This window comes from Bos indicus x Bos taurus, chromosome 8, assembly GCF_003369695.1.
Source record: "Bos indicus x Bos taurus breed Angus x Brahman F1 hybrid chromosome 8, Bos_hybrid_MaternalHap_v2.0, whole genome shotgun sequence".
NCBI lineage: Eukaryota > Metazoa > Chordata > Mammalia > Artiodactyla > Bovidae > Bos > Bos indicus x Bos taurus.
This window is the reverse complement of record NC_040083.1, coordinates 98,083,009-98,095,269: the sequence shown is the minus strand read 5'-3', so window position 1 is coordinate 98,095,269 and position 12,261 is coordinate 98,083,009. Positions and strand designations below refer to the sequence as shown.

Sequence of the window (12,261 nt, the reverse complement as noted above, 5' to 3'; positions counted from 1 at the left end):
TCTCTCCAGAGTATATTTTATGCTCACTGGGTTGAACCAGTTACTCATTTTGTTTTTGTGATTTCAAACTACATAGAATATTTTTGTAATCTGAATCTATTTTTTGAGTTATGGATGGTTATTAAACTATTGTTTGAAGTTGTAAAGTTTATAGAGTACCAGGGCAGCATTTCTCTTACATGGTCAAGAACATAAGAATTAAAGATATTTGATTCTAGTGTTTGGTTTATCCTGCAGTTTTCACATGTTTTACTTAGAATATATTTTACTATTCTCTGGACCTTCAAATGATGTTGTAATTTCTATTTTTTTTTGGCTATGCCATGTGACTTGCAGGATCTTAGTTCCCCAACCAGGGATTGAACCTGGGCCCAGCAGTGAAAGTGCTGAGTCCTAACCACTGGGCCACCAGGGAATTCCCCACATTTGACTTCTGAGATGCTTCCTGATAAAGGGTTCTGCAATCAAGCAAATTTTACTGAAGTGATGCAACAGAATCAAGGTTGGGTTAAAAATTATTTTTAACTAGTATGCAATATATCTGAGTTTGTGTTACTTAGAATCTTATTCCACTTGGATTTGACTCTTAAATGTGACTGATTAATACTGACATTATATGACTTAATGAAGTAATGAACTGCTTAAATGAAATTTTACCAAAAAGGCTTAAATATAAAGTTAAAAGTAAATTTTAATATAATTATCTGATGGAAAATGATGAAAAATGAATGAGCTCCATGCTTTCTTAAAGAGACTGTGGTAAATACCATGGTTTTCCCTTCGTGCCTCAGGGTTATCACTATGCACACTGCACAGTGTTATGGAACAACGAGGCCTGCCTTCACAGCTCTGTGTGAGCCTCTTTGCTTTCAGGTCCCTTAGTTCTTTGAGTTCTTGTGTGTACTTTTTATTGACAGGCTTCATCACCTCCTCTCTGAAGTTGTTACCTTCTTATTTATCTTTCCATTCTGATCCATCAGTTTTTTATTTTTTTCTGATGTGATGTGGGATAGGCTAGTGCCGTTTTAACGACTATGTATAAAATAAGATGAATGTATTCTGAGATCCATAGCTTTAGTAAGGTGTATGAGTATTACTTCAAATTCATGATATTTAGTAAACACTTATTTTTCCCTGTTCTTTTATTTCTCCTTTATTACCTGGACTGAATAATTGCTATTTTGAATGTGCAGGACTTCTGCTTCTTAACATATATGACTAATAGATGAAAATTTTCTTTTGTTTTATTTAAAATATTAACCTAGATGTCCATCAGCAGATGAATGGATAAGAAAGCTGTGGTACATATACACAATGGAGTATTACTCAGCCATTAAAAAGAATACATTTGAATCAGTTCTAATGAGGTGGATGAAACTGGAGCCTATTATACAGAGTGAAGTAAGCCAGAAAGAAAAACACCAATACAGTATACTAATGCATATATATGGAATTTAGAAAGATGGTAACAATAACCCTGTATACAAGACAGCAAAAGAGACACTGATGTATAGAACAGTCTTTTGGACTCTGTGGGAGAGGGGGAAGGTGGGATGATTTGGGAGAATGGCATTGAAATATGTATAATATCATATATGAAACGAGTCGCCAGTCCGGGTTCGATGCACGATACTGGATGCTTGGGGCTGGTGCACTGGGATGACCCAGAGGGATGGTATGGGGAGGGAGGAGGGAGGAGGGCTCAGGATGGGGAACACGTGTATACCTGTGGCAGATTCATTTTGATATATGGCAAAACCAATACAATATTGTAAAGGTAAATAAAATAAAATTAAAAAAAAATATTAACACATTTATTGTAAGAGACCATTAATCATTATACATTCTCAATTAGCCATATCCATACACTGTCTGAATTGGCATCATGGACTCAGTGAACATGAGTCTGAGCCAGCTCCAGGAGATAGTAAAGGACAAGGAAGCCTGGAGTGCCGCAGTCCATGGGGTTGCAAAGAGTCAGACACGACTTAGCAACTGAACAACAATAGTCGACTGACCGTTCCAACTGGTCAGTCGTCAAAGAACTTCCATCCGCCTGGTAGCACACATCATAAGTATAAACAGATTAAATAAGAATGAAAGACTTATCAAGTTCAGTGATTACACATAAAAAAATAAATGAATGCCATGATATGTAGTTATCTAAGTCACACTAAATGGAAACTTTGCAAATCATGCTCAAGGGACAGAATAGACATCTGTCACTTCCACTGAAAGCCATAGACTCAGTAGTGTTTCCACTACTGATCAAACTGAGCTGCCTGATGATATTCGATTAGAATTCTGTATTTGTTCAAATCTCTGTAGAAAGATGGAGAAGGCAATGGCACCCCACTCCAGTACTCTTGCCTGGAAAATCCCATGGATAGAGGAGTCTGGAAGGCTGCAGTCCACAGGGTCGCTGAGGGTCGGACGCGACTGAGCGACTTCACTTTCACTTTTCACTTTCAGGCATTGGAGAAGGAAATGGCAACCCACTCCAGTGTTCTTGCCTGGAGAATCCCAGGGATAGGGGAGCCTGGTGGGCTGCCGTCTATGGGGTCGCACAGAGTTGGACATGACTGAAGCAACTTAGCAGCAGAAGCAGCAGCAGAAGCTGTAGAAAGAAGCCAGGTGAAAATCTTAGAAGTCATAAATACATTCAAAAAATAATTTGGCCATGAGAATGACTTGAGTAGATCACAAAAACAAGAAAACCATAAATGAAGGTATGAGAAATTTGATGATATTAATACAAACTCTCTGAAGACCTTTATCTTTTAGAAGTGTAGACTAAATTATTGGTAAGTTAACTAATATGATATTTTGTTTGCTACAAAAGAGTACAGGATTGGAAGAAGGAGGAGTTTAAAACAGAAACAAGATTGTGAACTAATTAATATTGAAGCTGGAAGTAAGCACATGGGGTTCACTTATATTTGTCTCTTTTATTTCTCTTTCTCTTTTCTGGATGTTTGAAATTTTTAATAATTAAAAAAAATCATTTATGTGACTAAGAGCCATTAGTTGAAGGTTGAAACACCACACTGGAAAAATATTTGCAGCACTGGTAGGTAAAACAAGGGATGATATTTCTAATATACAAAGGACCATTAACCAATGCATGAAAAAATTTATACAAATAAAAAAGAATGGTAATAAACATGGACAAGTCACAAATGGAGAAATACTAATAGCCAATGAATATATATGAAGATTTTCAACCTCACTGATAATCAAAGAAAAGTTAATGAACATAAAACTCACCTATCAGATTGGCAAAGATTAAACATGTTCAGGAAAAAAAAAACCCTCAAATATAATGAGAGTATAGGTAGATGATGTAATTTCCTGTGCCGTCTCTGGAAGTGTAAATTGGCACAAACCTTTAAGAGTGTAGCTTGGAAATATGTTTCAAATTATAAAATGTAAATATACATTGACATCCACATTCTACTTATGGAAATTTATTTGAAGGAGATATTGGTGCAAATGACAAAAAAGGGAACATTAAGATATTCTTGTTAATATGAAAGATAGAATATAATGCCCATTAATAGGAAGCTGGTTAACTGTTCTATAATATAGACAGATAATGAAATATTTTACAGCAATTAAAATGACTATATATCTCTGTATTTATTGCTAAGGAAGAGATCTGTGTCATGTATTTGAGGAAAAAAGCAGTATTTAAGTATTTGCATTTTCCAATTTATAGAAAATACATGGAATGTCTATATATATGCATAAAGAGGAATGTCTGGAAGAAGGTTCACATCTCTACTGGTTGGATTTCTGGTAATTTTTATATTCTTCTGTGTATTTTTGTACAATGTATAACTAAGAAGTATAATTTATCAGAACCAGTTTGTTAAAAATAGTTCATATCATAAGCCTAAATTCCCCCCAGGGTATTGAAGTGCTAAGGGATTGTGAGCGAGCATGTAGTTCAGTGATCTTTGTATTTCTAACTCCTCTTGGTGCCTAGTAGGATCTGGGAATCCAGGCAGTGACCACATTTAGGAGTGAGGCTTGGGAGCAGAAAAATAGCAGCTCTTCAAAGTTTGGAGGAGTGGAACTGGGATTTAGTCCTGTGAATGTGGCCTATATGAGCAAAATATGCTAAATGGGGTGAGACCTAGTGCTGGGCAACTCTAACATCATCAGGTCAACAATATGATCACAGATGGATGATAGAAATAAAAAGAACAGAACTTGAGATGGCACAAATCTACACTGATGGCTACTGAGAGTTAGAATATGGAGCTACAGAGGTGCCCTAGAATGAGAGAATTAGAACTTAGTTGTTTTGTTAGAAATCCAAATTTATCAACCTAAGTTGGAAGCATGGCCTAATTTCAGGTTCAGTGGGAGGTGTGATAGGAAAGATTAGCTGATAAACTGGTATTTTGACCTACTTAGGTACTAGCTTAGGCACTGGGATAGTAATAGTTACTAAGGAAGAGAACATTTTGGGCAAGTACCAGGGCAATCAGGGGTAGAGGCTGACATCCTCTATTGTCTGTCATTTATAATGAGATTTGTTCATGCAACTCATCTGTTGCTCTGTATACTTTCAGTGTATGTAGTTCTTGTTTACTTCTAATCAGCTGGCCCTCACATAATCCCTTGGACAAGAGAGACATTCATTGGAAGTCAGTCAAAAGGAAAATACTATGATGCATTTAAAAATATATAGGGCAAATAATTTTCATGCAATCAAAACATAGCCTACAACTTTTAGCCCTTCATCTCAGGTTTTTGCATCCATTCAAAGTAAGGCTAATATTTCTTCCTAAGTTTATGTTTCTGAGCAATCTTCTAATCTGATTATCATGGACAATAAAGTCCCTGAAAGGTGTGTGAGTATGAGGGAGGAGACTGGAAATATTTGATTTTATCACATTCTTAAAACCACATTTGGATTTTGTTTTGTTTTCAGAACTCTTTCTTTCTGTTGTGGGATCTACTGGGTCTTTTTTACCTTACCCCTGCTAGAGAGTCTGCTAGCTCCTGGTCAAGTCCCAAAATATAGTTCAGTAAGATTTAACAGAACCCTCATTAATGACTTTGAATGAATACTGCCCACTGTGGGCATTGAAACTGGGGACGGTTGGCACAGTAGATAAGTCAATTATAAGGATTCAGTAGGGGAGCTGCAGAAGAGTTCATCTCCCTGTTGATGGGATATCCTGTTCACAGCTTCAGCCTCTAGAAAGGCTTTGATTCAGCATCAAGTTGGAACTTTTAAACACTCCATTGGGCCTTTGTTGGCAGCTGCTCTGCCAGCATACACAGAGCGCTCATTCTTCTTCAAAGGGCCACACGGCCTGCTGGTGGGCCAAACCAGTTTACACTGCTGTTGCTAGTGGGAGGGAGAAGCAAGCAAGCATGGATCAGCGTGGCCTAAAAAGGCCCCATTTATCCCTTTCCGGCTCAGTATCCTCTTCTCCAAGTGCATGCCTCCTTCAGTGTATCTCTTGTTTGGTGGCCTTTACGCTGCAGTTCTAATGGACTGAACTACCTCTGACACTCCTCTAAAATAAATTCCTGAATATACAACAGAGGCTGTTACAAGATGCCGTCCCTGTCCCTTGGGGGAAATGGCTTTGTGGAAAAGTAATGTCATCACATGTCCCTCCACACACCCACCTTTCCCTTTGATCTTGGTGTTTACCTGTGGCTTATTGGTACCAAAGCAAACTGGGTATTGAGCATTTGACTTTGAAATAGGCCTGGTTGTCCAATAGGCATTCTTTTGAAGTCAGATCCATTATGCATTGTTTATTGCCCTTTCAAACATACCCACATGTATTTCTAAGACCAAGCGTCATCTTTACTCATTCAAAAGGAGCACTGGAGTTTGTTGTCATATTAATTATCCTTTGATATTTTTAAAATGGGAGAAATAATATCTCTGGAGTCCATTTTGTCCACTTACAAATTATTTTAACAATATATGTTAAGGGCAATTTTACATTCTCTCTATCCCATTACTATCTTCCAAAACACAATTATATGTCAATTGAATGACTCAGAACTTCTTCAGCCCAAGTAATAAATCATAAGTGTAATGGGTAAAAAGAATTTGTCGTTGTTCAATGTGTATACAGAGTTATGTGGCATATAACCTCAAATTTCTTTCAGATCATATATAAATACATAATAAAATAATAATACTCATTAGTCAACACCAAATATAAGTTCCAGATGTCTGAACATCAAAGTATTTGTAGGCCTATAGGAACTGCCTTGAGACAGGAACAGTTCTTCAGAAATGGTACTAGAAGAAAGCAGGCTGCAAAAACCTCCCAAATTCTCTGAAACAAAAGCTATTCTTGTTTATACATAAATTATGAATGACTTTTTAAGGGCTGACTCATGGGCCAGTGCATGTGCCTACAAATCCGGTTTCACAAGAGAATGAGAGCTGACTGGACTAACAGGAATTCTACAACAAATCGTTTTTTCCCAGCTTGCCTCTAAAGCAAGTCAATTTGTCCAGGTTTTTGGCCACCACTCTTGTAAAGGCACAGTGGGTTTATTGCTCCTATTGGGAGCTCTGCCACGGCTCTGATGCCGCTTAAATCGCCCAGCAGGAACTGCCTGCTTTAAGTGCCTCATGCACCAGCCCTCGTCTGCCAAGAAGCCTTTGGTGTGCTCAAGCTAGTCCTGGGAAGAAGGGACTTGACAGCCCCCTCAAGTGGTGGAATTGGAGTGGCATCAGGTAAACTTGCCTGAAATCACTCACCCAAGAAGCTTTTCTCCAGGTGTTGGCTTTGTGTCCAGGTAGATTGCCCTGGGAGACGACAGCATCAACTTCTAATCTCAACTGTGCCATGTATTCAAGGTCTGATTTTAAACAAATCAACTGACTTTCCTCTGTTTTTTTCATTCATAAAATGGGATGTCATACAGGATAACCTTTCAGCTCCTGTCTGTCTTTGATGAGCTATGATTCAGTTTACCTCTACACAAAAGGAAGTAAATGAATATGTTACTTAGTTCATCCACATGGTGTATTAGATCCCAGTGACCAAAACTGCTAATGAATGGCCTAATTAATCATGATTCAATATAAGATTTCACTGTTTAACAGAACTTCCAAGACTTGAAACATTTCTCTCTTCGAAGGAGGAGAAGGGCCAGGATCTGATTATTTCCTGAGAGTTTAAAGATGAAAAAGGAAAGCCAAGACAACTCATTGGCAACATGAAAAAAAAAAATCCTATTATCTTTTTCTTCTTCAGATTTTATTATAGGAATTTCTTACAAGAATGAGGGAAAGAAGGCATGCACTTTTTAAAATGCAGTGATTCAAACCCTCCAGTGACTGATAGTACATGAATGTCAAGAATTTTAAACATGAGTTATCCATTCTAATTTTTCTACCCAAAATGCTTTTTGTTGATTTTTCTAATCATGAAAAAATGTCCCTAAGAAGGAAGTGTTTGGTTCTTGAAACGTTGAACAGGGAGATGAGTATTTGAATCTGAGCTCCGTTGGACTTTGGGGAGCTGTGACCACACTTCTTTTCCTCCTTTTCTCTGAAGTAGTTTGCCTTTATCTGCACACTTGTCTATGTATAGAATCCAGAATTTCCTCTGATAACAAAATTTGATGACTACAAGGTAGTAAGAGTGTTCACTTATCAGTTCTCATTACTAAATAAATGACTTCAAACTTCACAGGCATTGTGGAATAAAATCAACATGGGAGAGCGATTACTTAAATCTTGAAGCTCCAATGTTGCACAATTAACAATAAATCCATTATTGCTTGATGTATTTTCTCAAACAAAAAACACATGTGACTGGGAATTTAAAAACTGAACAGGCATTGGCAAATGTTTTCCAAATATAATACACCATCCTGACAGCTAATGCATCAGCAATGTTTACTTCAGCAAATGTTTCCAATTTGGAGAAAGAAAAAAAAATGAGTGTCTAATAATAATCTTTCATATTTGAACATGTGTATGGTGCTTTAGAGTTTACAGAGCACTTTCTATGTATACATCCACTCCACTGATCCCTGAAACCACCCTGGGAGATAGATGGGACACATATTATCTTCCAGCATTTTACAGTTGCCCACTCTTGTCATGCTGTTGTGTGGTTTGTGACTTCACACGTGTTCTTCCTGAGTCCTGGCATGCCCTCTTACCCCTCCTCTGTCTCCTTTTTCATCTAGCCAATTCCCAATTGACTTGAAAAATCAATGTAACTGTCGCCTCTTTTGAAATCCTCTGGACACCCCCAGTCTGATTTAGACGTCTCCCTTCTCTGCTTCTTCTGTAACCTATGTAGTATAGCAGTGATCATATTTGACTATGATCATCTTTGTTGCCTTTCTGTCTCCCTTGCCAGGCTGTGCGCTAACTTGATGACATTGCTCTGTTTTCATTTACTTGTCACTGTCACATAGTAAGTACTCAGTGTTGAAAACACAAATGCACTTCATTTATGAGATGAGTAAACTGATACTCATGAAACTGTTTTGTTCAAGGTCACATAGCTAGCTAGGGAGGCACAGAAGCTGAACTTTAACCCTGTGGTGCTGGTCTCCCAGTTCAGTAGCCTTTCTTTGATAGTGTGCTGTGTTTGCTTTTCTGTTTCTATTGAAATATATTAAGTGATCATTGATATAACATAACAGCATCTGAGGGTATTTCTTCAGCAAATGTAGGAAACCATTGAGAAGAAATATGCTAACTTTTTTCTTATTTATTCATTTTTTTTAATTCACTATTCCCTTCCTATTTTCTTCCAAAAGGGATTCGAGGCAGCTTAAAATTAAGTTTATGTAAAACAAAGATAAAGAGCCAAGTAAAAGAGAAAGCAGAGACATTACTTTGTCAACAAAGGTCCGTCTAGTCAAGGTTATGGTTTTTCCAGTAGTCATGTACGGATGTGAGAGTTGGACTATAAAGAAAGCTGAGCCCTGAAGAATTGACGCTTTTGAACTGTGGTGTTGGAGAAGACTCTTGAGAATCCCTTGGACTGCAAGGAAATCCAACCAGTCCATCCTAAAGGAGATTAGTCCTGGGTGTTCATTGGAGGGACTGATGTTGAAGCTGAAGCTCCACTACTTTGGCCACCTGCTATGAAGAGCTGACTCATTTGAAAAGACCCTGATGCTGGGAAAGATTGAGGGCAGGAGGAGAAGGGGACGACAGGGGATGAGATGGTTGGATGGCATCACTGACTCAATGGACATGGGTTTGGGTGGACTCCAGGAGTTGGTGATGAACAGGGAGGCCTGGCATGCTGCGGTTCATGGGGTCGCAAAGGGTCAGACACGACTGAGCAACTGAACTGAACTGAAAAGAGAAAGTAAGGAGGGAAAGAGTTGCATCAAAAATCTTAGGGTAAGGAGAATGATGACTGAACTTAAAGCTTGACTCAGCTTCTTGTGTTCCAGGTAAACAAGGAAAACATGGTGTGCTACTTTGCTCTTATGTAAAGAGAAAGAACATCCTGGCAGACAATTTTTTTCCCCTAGTGTTAAACTTCGGGAGGAAATTATTGGATATATATTTGTAGGAGTCCATGAAAAAACACAATGGAAAAATTTGTACCTACAGCTCCCAAAAGAAATTTCTTCATCAAACATGTATTGAATATCTCCTGTATGTTAGGCACAGTATTAGGACAAAGATTCAAAGATGAATACAATATGATCTTGCCTTCAAAACAATTCATAGTCATCTTGAAAACAAAAGTAGTTAACAACTTCAGTCAGTTCAGTTCAGTCACTCAGTCGTGTCCAACTCTTTGCAACCCCATGAATTGCAGCACGCCAGGCCTCCCTGTCTGCCACCAACTCCCGGAGTTCACTCAAACTCACGTCCATTGAGTCGGTGATACATCCAGCCATCTCATCCTCTGTCGTCCCCTTCTCCTCCTGCCCCCAATCCCTCCCAGCATCAGAGTCTTTTCCAATGAGTCAACTCTTCGCATGAGGTGGCCAAAGTACTGGAGTTTCAGCTTTAGCATCATTCCTTCCAAAGAACACCCAGGGCTGATCTCCTTTAGAATGGACTAGTTGGATCTCCTTGCAGTCCAAGGGACTCTCAAGAGTCTTCTCCAATACCACAGTTCAAAGGCATCAATTCTTCAGCGCTCAGCCTTCTTCACAGTCCAACTCTCACATCCGTACATGACCACTGGAAAAACCATAGCCTGACTAGACGAACCTTTGTTGGCAAGTCTCTGCTTTTGAATATGCTATCTAGGTTGGTCATAAGTTTCCTTCCAAGAATTAAGCGTCTTTTAATTTCATGGCTGCAATCACCATCTGCAGTGATTTTGGAGCCCCCCAAAATAAAGTCTGACACTGTTTCCCCATCTGTTTGCCATGAAGTGATGGGACCAGATGCCGTGATTTTCGTTTTCTGAATGTTGAGCTTTAAGCCAACTGTTTCACTCTCCTCTTTCACCTTCATCAAGAGGCTTTTTAGTTCCTCTTCACTTTCTGCCGTAAGGGTGGTGTCATCTGCATATCTGAGGTGATTGATATTTCTCCCAGCAATCTTGATTCCACCTTGTGCTTCTTCCAGCCCAGCACTTCTCATGATGTACTCTGCATACAAGTTAAATAAGCAGGGTAACAATATACAGCCTTAACGTACTCCTTTTCCTATTTGGAACCAGTCTGTTGTTCCATGTCCAGTTCTAACTGCTGCTTCCTGACCTGCATACAGATTTCTCAAGAGGCAGGTCAGGTGGTCTGGTATTCCCATCTCTTTCAGAATTTTCCACAGTTAATTGTGATCCACACAGTCAAAGGCTTTGGCATACCAGACATAAAAGGGCAGAAATTTTTGACAAGGTTATATAGGCATATTATCAATGTTTGATTAATGAAAGGATTACTGGCTCATTTGTTTTTGTTTCTCTTAATTCTTTCATTTAAAGTCTATGTCCTTTTCAATAGGAGAGTATATGTGCTTTAGAAGCTTATAAATGTTATCCATACATAGATCATCTTTTTCAACTCTAGCCCACTCGGAAGTAAACCTAATAATAAATTATCTGGACATGGTTAGAGAGAAAAGTCCACATTTTGTTCCTATAATTTGTAACGCACTCAGAAAATCCCAAGGCTGGCTCAAAACCAGCTGACGACCCCTCCAGCTCTGGGCTAATAATGGGGAGCCTATTTTTCTCTTTATTACTGGTAACTGGAAAAGCCTAGCAACTATTTTCCATTGACATTCTCTCCAGGATGGAGAGCTTGTTTTTCCTAGATTTTTGTATATTTTTAGATGGTCATCATGGGCAGTCTGGCTTTATATCAAAAGTGTATTTAATTGAAGAGGTTCTCCCTTGGGCTATTGGGTAGAAAAATACATTCTCTGTATCTTCGTGCCTATTTTGGGGGTCACAACTGGATTCCAGTTCCCTATCTTTTTGCAGAGTGGCTGCTCTTTCATCTTAGCATGGCAGTGTGCCTGGAATAAGGAAAAAGGAAGGAAAGAAAGACTCTGTGATCAATCTTCAAATGGCTGACTTAGAAGTGGCAAAAGCAGCAACCTTGGGTCACCTACTCTATTTTCTTAAACTTATAGAAAATGCAAGAAATGTTGATGGAAAAGCAGCAATGTTGATTTGTTGGGTGATAAGATGGTGGTCTCCTTAAGAGTTGCTGTTGGATGGGACTTATGGGGGGCGTCCCTCGTGGCTCAGATGGTAAAGAATCTGCCTGAAATACAGGAGATCCAGGCTTGATCCCCACATCAGGAAGATCCCCTGGAAAAGGGAATGTCTATCCTACCCAGTATTCTTGCCTGGAAGGTCCCATGGACAAAGGAGTTTGGTGGGTGATAGTCTATAGGGACTTACGGTCGGGTTTTTTTTTTTTTTTTTTAACCCAAGGACACTGCCCCCACCTAGCATTTTTCATTTGCACAGTTTTCATTTTCTTAAAGGCAGAACATACTAGTGCAAATTTGGGTTCATGAAACCCAGAACTTTTAAAAAGTCCTGACATATGTGTAGCTTTTTCTTCTTTTGCTTCCTGCTCGGTGTGATGAAACAAAGCACAATTATAAAGGAGAATCATCCTTGATCATTTCAGAATATTGTTTAGCAACCTGACAAGTACCGGGCCCTGGCTCTGTCACAGAGAAGATGGGAAGTAAACTACCTGGCATCCATAGACTATAGGCCACTGATGCCATCATAGATATTTTACCATGCTAACTCATTTAGTCCTCACAAGCAACCAGGTGTAAGAAAGGAATGCTGCTCTCACTTT

General features: G+C 38.9%; 1 non-coding gene across 1 annotated transcript; it reads right to left on the bottom strand.

Annotated features, from left to right (window-relative positions):
- Positions 1–344: 344 nt before the first annotated feature.
- Positions 345–415, bottom strand: TRNAE-UUC. The gene has a single exon. It is a non-coding gene; the product is annotated as a tRNA-Glu (tRNA).
- Between the last annotated feature and the right edge of the window lie 11,846 nt (positions 416–12,261).